This window comes from Chiloscyllium plagiosum, unplaced genomic scaffold, assembly GCF_037043375.1.
Source record: "Chiloscyllium plagiosum isolate Xiang-an unplaced genomic scaffold, Cpla_swu_hap1 HiC_scaffold_37, whole genome shotgun sequence".
NCBI classification, from domain to species: Eukaryota; Metazoa; Chordata; class Chondrichthyes; order Orectolobiformes; family Hemiscylliidae; genus Chiloscyllium; species Chiloscyllium plagiosum.
In genome coordinates, this window is record NW_028270175.1 from 50,214,747 (window position 1) to 50,227,172 (window position 12,426).

Below are 12,426 nucleotides of genomic sequence, written 5' to 3' on the forward strand. Positions count from 1 at the left end.
CGAATGCCAGTTACAGAATTTTGGGGACAGAATATTCCAAGGAATGTCAATTATAGAATGTTCGGTACACAATGTTCCAGGAAATTCAGTTACACAATTCTCGTTACAGAATGTTCTGGGGAATGAGAGTGACAGAATTTTGGTAAAATAATTTTCCGGGGAATGTCACTAAGAGCATTTTGAGTACAGAATGTGCCATGGGATGTCAGTTATAGAATTTTGGGCGCAGAATTTCCAGGAAATGTAGTTACAGAATTTTGGCTACAGAATGCTCCAGGGAATATCAGTTACATAATGTTGGGTACAGAATGTTCCAAGAAGTATAGTTACAGAATGTTGGTTAGCAAATGTTCCTTGGGCATACCAGTTATAGAATTTTGGGTACAGAATGTTCCAGGGAAATTCAGTTATAAAATGTTTGGGAAAGAATTAAACAGGAAATGCAGTAACATGATTCTGGTTGCAGAATGTTCTGGGAAATTTCAGTTATAGACTGTTGGGCACAGAATATTCCAAGGAATATCAGTTATAGAACGTTGTGTACAGAATATGCTGTGGAATCTCAGTTGTAGAATTATGCGCACAGAATTTCCCAGAAATGTAGTTACACAATTTTGGCTACAGAATGTTCCAGGGAATGTCAGTTGTAGAATGTTGTTACAGAGCGTTCCAGGAAATGTAGTAATAGAATTTTGGTTACAGAATGTTACGGGAATGTCAGTTACAGAATGTTCGGTACAGAATTATCCAGGAAATGCAGTTGCACAATTATCATTTCAGAATATTCAGGGGTATGTGAATTACAGAATGTTGGGCAGAGAATTTTCCAGGGAATGTCACTAACAGAATGTTGAGTACAGACTGTCCCGTAGCAAGTAAGTTATAGAATTTTGGGCACAGAACTTCCAGTAAATGTAGTTACAGAATTTTGGCTAGAGAATGCTCTAGGGAATATCAGTTATATAATGTTGGGCGCAGAATGTTCCAGGAAATGTAGTTAGAGAATTTTGTTTACAGAATGTTCCGGGGAATGCCAGTTATAGAATGCTGGGTACAGAATTTGCCGTGGAATATCAGTTATAGAGTTTTGGGCACAGAACTTAAAGACATGTTGATATAGATGTTTGGTTACAGAATATTCCTGGGAATGTCAGTCATAGAATGCTCTGTGCAGAAATATCCAGGAAATGCAGTTACAGAATTCGTTACAGAATGATCCGGTTATAAAATGCCAGTTATAAACTGTTCGGTACAGAATGTGCCAGCGAATGTGGTTACTGAAGCTTGTTTACAAAATTTCGGGGAATGCCAGTTATCTAATGTTGGGTACAGTATTTTACAGGGAATGTCAGGTATAGAATTTTCGGTACACAATGTTCCAGGGAATGTAGTTACAGAACTTTGTTTACAGAATGTTCCAGGAAATGTCAGTTATAGAATGTTCGATATAGAATTATTCTGGAAATGCAGTTACACATTTCTGGTTACAGAATGTTCTGGGGAATGCCAGTTACAGAATGTTGCATACAGACTGTTCCAGGAAATGTCAGTTATAGAATGTTGGGCACAGAATTCTCCAGGAAATGTCACATATAGAATGTTGGGTACAGAGTATGCCATGTAATGTCAGTGATAGAATGTTGGGTACAGATAATTCCAGGAAATGTACTAACAGAATTTTGTTTACAGAATGTTACGGGGAATGTCAGTTATAGAACATTGGGTACAGAACGTTCCAGGGAATGTCAGTTATAGAATGTTGGGACACAATGTTCCATGAAATGTAGTTCAATAAGTTTGGTTGCAGAATGTTCCAGGGAATGTGAGTTACAGAATGCTGAGCAGAGAATTTTCCAGGGAATGTCACTAAGAGAATGTTGGTACAGAATGTGCCGTGGAATGTCAGTTACAGACTTTTGGGTGCAGAAGTTTCCCGGAAATATAGTTACAGAATTTTGGCTGCAGAATGCTCCAGGGAATATCAGTTGTATAATGTTGGGAACAGAATGATCCAAGAAATGTAGTTTCAAAATATTGCTTACAGAATGTTCCGGAGCCTGCCAGTTATAGAATGTTGGGTACAGAATTTGCTGTGGAATGTCAGTTATAGAATTTTGGGCACAGAATGTCCAGGATATGAGAATACAGATGTTTGGTTACAGAATGGTTCCTCAACTATTTGTAAGCTATATCAAAGAGTTAGATAAAACGATCAGATGTATTCTAACTAAATTCATCATGACATTAAGATGGGCAGGAAGTTAAGTTATCACGAGGTGGTACACATTTGGCAAATGGACAAACAATGGACAGCAATTTGGCAGCTGGAATATATCGTGGGTAACTGTGAACCTGTGAGTTCTTCATGAATAATAAAAGGCTGTTTATTTCATAAATCGGGTGAGATTACAGGTCTTAGTGATACAGTTTTTCATGGAAGATTCACTCTGACCCATTCAGACATGGGAAGTGTCGTTCCTTCTTCCTGATGCTCTACACCCTGATGTTCTGAGTGGCCCCATTGCTGTCAGTACACATGGGATATTTTGATGTGTTTGCTTGGTGCTGGAGAATGTTGACGGGTGTTATTTTTGAGCCATGTAACGAGGGGATGGCTATTATCCATACTTTCTAAACGGAGATCCGAACCCGATGAGAATGGGTGACTGCTTCTGAATGAAGGTACTGGGGCTGCTGAGAGGATAATGGATATTCAACGGCATGAATTACTGTGCATGATCACAAAGCAACATCAATTGAATAAGGGAGAAGTGGTACAATCACAATAGTAAGAACACAAAATAAAGGTATTGTCGATGTAGCTGAAATGGTTAGTCATATCACATTCTCAATCCACATCTCAGAACCGGCCCAGGCAATATACGTCCAGAAGAGATATCTGTCCAGTACTGGGAACAATGCAGACCACAGCAATGCAATGATCTATAGACCTGGACTAGATATCTGTCCAACGCTGGGAGCAATGCAGACTACAGCAGTACATTGATCTATAAACCCAGACAAGATTTGTTTTTCCAGCTCGTGGAGCTGTGCAGACCACAACAGGGCCAGGATCTATAAACTCAGACTTGATATCTGTCCAACACCGAGACCTATGCAGACGACAGCAGTCCAGTGTTGTTTAAAGTCGGAGTATGGTGCGGGGAGGGGAATTCTAGACTGGAGAGCAGTGAGGGGAGGTGAGTCCCAGTCCAGAGTCTGGTGTGGGGAGGAGAGTCCTAGACCAGAGGCAGGTGTGGGGAAAGGAATCGCAAATTGGAGACTGGTGCGAGGCGAGGGGAGTCCCAGACTGGAGTCTGATGCGAGCAGAGGAACCCCAATTGGAGTCTGATGCGTGAAGGGGAATCCCACACCAGAGACTGACGTGGTACATGAAACTCTTCTTCAATCACTCTACAGTGCTGGTAGATTCTTTCTCAAGGAAAGAGACCAAGCGTATATGGAGTACTTTAGGTGTGGCCTCACCAGTGCCGTATACACCTCCAGCATAAACTCCCTGTTTTTAAACTGCATCCCTGATGCAATGAAGTATAATATTCCATTTGCCTTCTTAATTACCTGCAAACCAACGTTTTCTGAGTTCTGCACAAGGATATGCAGGCCCCTCAGCACAGCAACATGTTACATTCTTTTCACCATTTACAAAATTGAATAGTCATTTTTACAGTTATTCCTGCAAAAATGTATGATCTCACATCTACCAATATTGTCCTCCATCTTTCTGACTTTTCCCCACTCACTTAAACTGTCTATATTCCTTTGTAGATCTCCATTGTCCTCTGCACAATTTGCTCTACCACTCATTCTCTATCATCTGCAAAATTTGTCATACTTGAAATCATCCACGCAATACCTTGTTCATTTGATGTAAGATCCTCTTTTACCATCATGCAGATTGCATCCTTTACTGGGAGAACTACCCCACCTCATCTTCAATTTTTTATAACATCTCTGAATTTAAAATCCGCTGGATAGACAGTTCCCCATGTTGGTAACTCATCTTGTTGGTAACAAGATGATTAGGGGGTTAGATAGGGTTGACAGTGTGAACCTTTTCCCGCGTATGGAGTCGGGTATTACAAGGGGGCATAGCTTTAAATTAAGGGGGGGTAGATATAGGACTGAAGTTAGGGGTAGGTTCTTCACTCAGCGAGTCGTAAGTTCATGGAATGCCCTGCCAGTAGCAGTGGTGGACTCTCCCTCTTTATGGGCATTTAAGCGGGCATTGGATAGGTATATGGAGGATAGTGGGTTAGTATAGGTTAGGTGGGCTTGGATCGGCGCAACATCGAGGGCCAAAGGGCCTGTACTGCGCTGTATTCTTCTATGTTCTATGTTCTATGTTCATCACGTCTGTCTCGTGCCATTTAATCATATCCATTCCTCAATCCCCTTTGAGAATATAAAAAAAATGACAGAGCACCTTTCAATAATTTTTTAACAAAAAAACCATGATAACCTGCTTTACTTTTGGTATTCATTCTCATATTGACCCGGTCAGGAAGCAGTCTGACATTGTCATCCTCACAGAATCAGGCATGATGGGTAATGTTTCATGAAGCCCTTTCACCATCCCTAGGTATATCCTGTCCTAACGGCATGACAGACCCACCAGTGGTGGGAGAACCTGGGAGACAGTCATGGAAGGAGTTAACCTGGAATTCCCCAACATTGATTCCAGAACCCGGGAAACCCCACGATAACAGGTCAAAGATGATCAAGGAAATCACCTAATGATGGACATCTCCTACCCTCCCCACCCCTTGTTTATAACTCAGTTCCCCTCGATGTTAAAAACAAATCGGTGGAAACACTGAGAGTGACAAGGACACAGAACGTACTCTGGATGTGGGACTTCAATGTCCATCGCCTAACGTGTCTCCACAGGTTCACCACTGACTGAGAGGCCTCACATACACAGCAGCCAGACTGTAGGAAGTAATGGGGAGCCAGCAAGAGGGAAACTTTCACGAAACTACTTGTCACGTATGGATCTGTCCCTAACAAAGTGTGTAGGAGCACCCAGTATACAATCCTGGCAGATGGAAAGTCTCAGTCTCATATTGAAGATACTGCCGACTATTTTATGTGGTACTACCTCCTGTGAAGTCAGGCATCCTTCTGAAGGGCCCAACAAATGGGCAGTGTTCATCCACTGTGCTAGCAGAAGCTGCAACATCAATGGCCTTCCCTACACCTACATCATAAAGTCAGAAGTCAGAAGTGGGCTTTTCACTGATGATTCCAAAATATTCAGCACCACTAACAACTACACCTAACTGAACAGGCTATTCAGACCATCAGGAATTTTAAACAGAAACAGAATGAGGCCAGTCAACCATTTGAGGCTGTGACTCAGCAATTGGAGCTGATCTTTTAAACTTCCATGGCTGTTATACAGGAAGTTGAAGGACATTCAGCCTTACAAAGCTGCTACACTGGAATATGGGAAGGACTGGTTACTGAACCAGACGCAGGGATAAGCTAGAGATAAATCAGTCTTTGTTAGTTTAACACGAATTAACGACTGGCAGTGGCATAGTGAACAGTGCTAGGGGGTTTAAACTATTTTCAAATTATATTAAAGTTTTAGATGAATGGAACAAATGTATTCTAACTAAGATAGGCAGGATATTAAGTTATCAAGAGGAGGTAATCTCTAATTGGATAAGAATGGACACCAACTTGACAGTTTGAATTTAACGTGGGTAAACGTGAACCTGTAAAATTTTCAGGAAGAATATATAACAAAAATGGGGAAAGATCTCAGGGCTTACTGATACGGTGTACACTGGAGGGTTCACTCTGACCCATTCATACATGGGAAGTGTTGCTCCAGCTCCCTGATGGTCTGCTCCCTGATGTCCCCAGTGGCTCCATTGCTTTCAGTACACACAGGATATTTTGATGTGTTTGCTTGGCGATTGGGATTGGAGAGGGTGGTTTACACCGTGTATCAAAGGGATGGCCTTTATCCGAGGTACCGTCCTTTCTCTTCGGAGACATGAAGACCATGGGAATAGCTGATTGCTTGTGAATGAAAAGGCTGTGGCTGCTTCCAGAACAGTGGGTATTCACCAGAAAGATATACTGCATGGGTAAACTTCAACATTAATGGAGTGAGAGACGAAGAGCCCGATCACAAGAATAAGAAGATAAATTAAATGACGTAGAGATGCCGGTGTTAGACTAGAAATCACAAACCAGATTAGCATCCAACAGATTTATTTGGAAGCACGAGCTGTCGGATCACTGTTCCTTCATCGGGTGGTTGTAAAGCAGGACCATAAGATACAGAATTTACAGCAAAGGTTTAAACTGCGATGTTACTGAAATTATACATTTAAATTGACCTGGAATGTTTGTTATGTCTCTCATCTTTTTATAATGACCTTGTTGGTTTCAGTTCTTTCATATGTAAATCACAGAACTTTATTTGAAGTTAGCTTCTCAAGTGAATTCAACAATAGATGCCAGGTCAGCTCAGATAATGCATTTATGGTGTAGCATTGAAGTCTGTCTGACTGCGTCTCACTGTTCTCACTGGTTCTATTTCTAAACATGAGACTGGCAGAATCTTATTTGGATTTGTGCAATTTTTGAGCAAAATAAAATGTAATTCTACGTACACATTCATCCCATCAACATACATGTGTATATGTGCAAGTGGGTGTGAGTACACTTGGAGGGGTGTGGATGTCTGTGACAAGCTGTGTGTATGTGTACGTGTGTGAGTTTAAAAAAGGTATAAGTCTGTTAGAGGCTGTGTGTTTGGGTGTGAGTGCGGTAGTGTATGTGTGAACGTATAAGAGAGTGCATGTGTGTGAGAGAGAGTCTGCGTGAATGTAAGGATCTGTCGCAGTGTGTGTGTGCATGCACTTATGTCTGTGGGCATGGGAGAGAGTGCGTAGTGCAGTGGGGTCACTTGCAGTTCATTTCACACTACAGGTAACCCCACTACACTACAATCTCTCTCCGTCTCTCTCACACACACACACACACACACACACACACACACACACACACACACACACACACACACACACACACACACACACACACACACACACACACACACACACACACACACACACACACACACACACACACACACACACACACCTACAGTCCCATATGCTTGGATTCCCAAGTCCTACTTAAGAGGGAGTTGCCTCGAGAGTCAGGCCTCCATTTTACTGGAGCAGTGAGGAGAAAGGGAGAGACAGAAGATGAGTCTACCGGGAGGAAAGTCATTGCTTTAAAAACTTACCTCATTAATAGGCAGAGAACACCATGAGCAGGAGTGGACACTGGACTGCTGACTAAGTAATATATTTGGATAGTTGTGTTACCTGAAGCACTACTTAGATGGTTCTTCCAAGGAAAATAAACAAAGTTTCTCAGCAACGAACTGGTAAGGTAACTAGTTTTATTTTCTTATTCTTTATTTTTCATATTCTCTTTGGGAACGTAAGTTAGTAGGAATGGAGGTTAGGGCAGTTGAATGTTTCTCGTGCAGAATGTTGGAGGTACAGGTCACCACTATTCTCCCTGTTGACTTAATTTGCGGGAAGTGTACCCAACTCCAGTTCCTCAAAAGTCACTTCAGCGAACTGGAGCTGCAGCTGCATGAACATCGGATCATTCGAGAGGAGGAGAGGGTCACTGAGTTGTGTTAGAGGGAGGTAGTCACACCTCAGGTACAAAAAAAGCAGATGGATTCCAGTCAGAAAGGAAAGTGAACTGACAGTCAATGCAGGGATCCCCGTGATCTGTTCCGCTCAATTACAGGTATACCACTTGGATACTGTTGTGGGGGAACGACATCCCAAGGGTAAGCCATAGAGTACAGCTGTCTGCCATGCAGTCTATCTCTGTTGCTCAGAAGGGAAGCGGGGAAAGGAGCAGAGCATTAGTTGTTTGAGACTGCACAGTTAAGGAGACAGATAGGAGGCTTTGTGGGAATGAAAGAGACTCACGGTTGCCGTGTTGTCTCCCAGGTGTAAGAGTTCATGATGTGTTAAATCATGTCTTTGGCACCCTTGTGGGGGAGGGGGAGCAGCCCCATAGGCGCTAATGACAATCGTAGGAAAACGGATAGCGATTTAAGTCAGAAATTCAGGGAACTACGGTGGAAGCTTTGATTTGAACAAACAATGATTTTATCTCTTGTTTGTTACCCATGCCACGTGCTAGCAAGGCGAGGAATAGGAAGAAAGAAGAATTGAAAACATGGCTACAGGGATAGTGCAGGAGGGAATGTTGCAGCTACCTAGATAATTGGGGCTCATTCTGGTGTAGGTGAGACAACTACAAACAGGACAATCTACTACTGAACAAGAGGGGTACAAATATCTTGAGGAAGGGGGAATTTGCTAATATTCTTTGGGAGGATTTAAACTAATTCAACAGGGGTGGGAAACTAAATTGCAGCTCCAGTGTACAGGAGGTTGAGAGTAGTGAGGTCAAAATATGGTTTCGAAGTGGCAAGAGCGCACCAGCAAGAAGCAATGTTGTTTCAAGTGTATCGACATCAATGTCAGGAGCAGCCAGAATAAGGTGGCTGAACTTGCAGCATGGGTTGGCATGGGAATTCAATGCTGTGGCCATTTCAGAGACATGGGTAGAGCAAGGACATGAATGGTTGTTGCAGGCTCTTGAAGAAAGATGTTTCAGTAAGAACAGAGAAGATGTTAAAAGGGGGGGAGGTGTGGCATTGTTAGTCAAGGACAGTATTACATTAACAGAAAGAATGTTTGAAGATTCGTCTGCTGATGTAGTATGGGCTGAGGTTTGAAATGGGAAAGACGAGGCACATTGTTGGGAATTTTCTATCAGCCTCTGAAAAGGAACGGAAATGTAAAGGAAATGACTTCAGAAGTGAGTCTGGATAGAAGCAAGAGTAACCGGCTATTTGTTTTGGGGGCCTTTAACTTTCCAAATTGTAATTGGAAATGCTATGGTTCGCGTACTTTAGATGGGTCAGTTTGTTTTGTCTATTGTAAGTACTAGGGTTTTCTGACACAGTTTGTTGAGAGGCGAACAAGGGCAAGGCCACTTTAACTTTGGTACAGGTTAATGAACCAGGCCAGGTGTTAGATTTGGAGGTAGGTCAGCACTTTGGTGGTAGTGACAACAGGTCAGTTATATTCACTTTAGCGATGGTAGGGGATAGGTACATATCACAAGGCAAGAGTTTCAGCTGGGAGAAAGGCAATTATGAGACGATTAGGCAAGATTTAGGAAGCATAGGATAGGGAAGGAAACTGCAGGGGATGGGCACAATTGAAATGTGGAGCTTATACAAGGAACATCTACTGCATGTCCTTGATAAGTAAGTACTTGTCAGGCAGAGAGGAAGTGGTCGAGTGAGATACCCCTTTTTCATCAAAGAAGTTGAAACTCTAGTCCAGAGGAAGAAGAAGTCTTATGTTAGGATGAGACGTGAAGGCTCAGTTCGAGCGGTTGAGAGTTACAAGGTAGCCAAGAAAGGCCTAAAGGGAGAGTAAAGGGAGTGAGGAGGGGACTTAAAAAGTCGCTGGCAGATCGAATCAATGAAAGTCCGAAAACCTTCTATAAGTATATCAGAAATAAAAGAATAACCAGCGGAGGATTAGGGCTAATCAAATATAGTAGTGGGAATTATGCGTGGAGTCCGATAAGAATGGAGAAGCGATAAATGAATATTTTTTGTCATTATTCACACAGGGAAAAAGAAAATGTGGTCGAAAACTGAGGTGCAGGCTCAGACTAGACGGAATTGAGGTTCACAAGAAGGCGGTGCTAGTAATTTGGTAAAGTGTGAAAATAGACAAATCCACTTGGCTGGCTGGGATGTATCCTAGGATTCTCAGGGAAGCCAGATAGGAGATTGCAGAGTCTTTGGCTTTGATCTTTATGTCATCATGGTCTACAGCAATAGTGCTGGATGGCTGAAGGACAGCAAATATCGTTCCCTTGTTCAAGAAGGGGAGTAGAGAATTCCTGGTAATGAAATACCAGTTAGCCAAACTTCAGTTGTTGCTAAAGTGGTGGAAAAGTTTATAAGAAATAGAATTGCTAATCATCTGAAAATGAATAACTTGATTAGGGATAGTCAACGTGGTTTTGTGAAGGGTAGGTGGTGCCTCACAAACCTTATTGAGTTATTTGAGAAGGTGATCAAATAGGTGGATAAGAGTAAAGCGATTGATGTTGTTTGTATGGAATTCAGTAAGGCGTTTGATAAGGTTCCCCACGGTGGCCTGTTTCAAAATATACAGAGGCATGGGACTGAGCGATTTAGCGGTTTGGATCAGAAATTGGCTAGCTGAAAAAAGACAGAGGGAGGTGGTTGATGGAAAATGTTCATCCTGGAGTTCAGATACTAGTGGTGTACTGCAAGCATCTGTTGTGGGGCCATTGGTGTTAGTTATTTTTATAAATGACATTGATGAGGATGTAAAAGTATGGGTTAGTAAATTTGCAGATCACACTGAGGTCGTTGGAATTGTGAATAATGACAAAGATGTTGTTGGTGACAGAGGGACATAGATAAGCTCCAGAGTTGGTCTGGTCTGAGAGGTGGCAAATGGAGTTTAATGTGGAAAAGTGTGAGTTGCTTCAGTTTGGAAGGATTCATAGGAATAAAGGCTACTGGGCTAATGGTAAGATTCTTGATTTGGAGATGCTGGTGTTGGGCTGGTGTTGGACTGGTGTGTACAAATTTTAAAATTTACACAGCACCAAGTCATGGTCTAACAGGTTTAATTGGAAGCACTAGTTTTCGGTGCGCTGCTCCTTCATCAGGTGATTGTGGAGTATAAGATCGTAAGACACAAAGTTTATAGCAGAAGTTTACAGTGTGTTGTAACTGAAATTATATATTGAAAAAGACCTGGATTGCTTGTTAAGTCTCTCATCTTTTAGAATGACAATGTGGTTTCAGTTCTTTCACATATAAATAGCAAAACCTTTTTAAAAGTTGTGTTCTCAAGTGAACATTAACAATTGGTGTCATGTTGGCCAGATAATGCATTTACGTTGTGAGCTGTCCTGTGTGAGCCTCCGTGTGCCACAATGGTAAGACTGATTCTAAACTAAAAAACGGATTGGCAGAAACTTACATGTATTCATGTAGTATCTCAGCAAACAAGCTGTTGGACTATAGCCTGATTGGGTGTGATTTTTAACTTGGTAAGGTTCTTGGCAGTGTAGATGAGCAGACAGAACTAAGTGTCCATGAGCACAGATCCCTAAAAGTTGCCACCCAGATCGGTACGGTTGTTAAAATGCATAGAGTGTTTTAGCATTTATTGGTAGAAACATTGAGATTCTGAACCATGATGTTATGTTTCTGGTCTGATGGCACTTGGAGTATTGCGTACAGTTCTGGTTTTCATATTGTAAGCAGGATGTTAAAACTTTGGAAAGAATTCACACACGATTTCCTATGATGTTGCCCAGTATAGATGGAAGGTCTTATGAAGAAAGGCGGAGGCACTTGAAACTGTTTTTGTTAGAGAGAAGAAAGTTTGAAATTGAGACAAATAATATACTCAGAGGGTTATATAAAGTGGGCAGTGAGGTTTTTCTCGCATGGATATGGTTTGCAAGAGGAGAAATGGCTTTAAATTGAGGAGTAGTAGATGTAGGACAAATGTCACAGGTAGCTTCTTTACTCAGAGAGTAGCAAGGGCGTGGAACACTCTGTCTGCTGCAAGTGTCCATTCGCCAAAGTTAAGGGCATTTAAATGGTCATTGTATAAACACACGAATGACAATGGAATAGTGTAAGTTAGATGTGCTTCAGATTGGGTTCACAGGTCGAGGGCCGAAGGACCTGTACTGCGCTGTAATATTCTAACTTCTATATTCTCTTTACACTTGAGACTTTGGATTTTTTTACTATTTATAAAACAGTTCTTATCTCTATTCTTTCCACTAAAGTGCATGACCTCACACTTTCCCAAGTTGACCTCCATCTGCAACTTCTTCGTCCACTCTCCTAATCTGACGAAGTCCTTCTGCAGCCTTCCTGCCTCTTCAATGTAACCTATCCATCTATCTATATTTGTTTCATCTGCAAAATTCGCCAGAATAGACTCAGTTCTTTCATATCTATCATTAATGAATAAAGTGAGATGTTGTAGTCCCAACACTGAGCCTTGTGAAACACCAATTGTCACAGGCTGCCATCCTGTGAAGGAACATTTTATGCTCACTCTCTGCTTTCTGCCAGACAGCCAAGCTTCGGTCCATGCGAGCACCTTGCCTCTAATGTTGCAGCGGTACAAAATTCTGGTGCAGCTGCACTTGTCATATTGCATACAGTTTCAGTTACCACGTTATAATAAGGATGTGGAAACGTTCACACGCAATTTTCTATGATGTGCCTGGTATGGAGGGAAGCCCTTATGAAGAAAG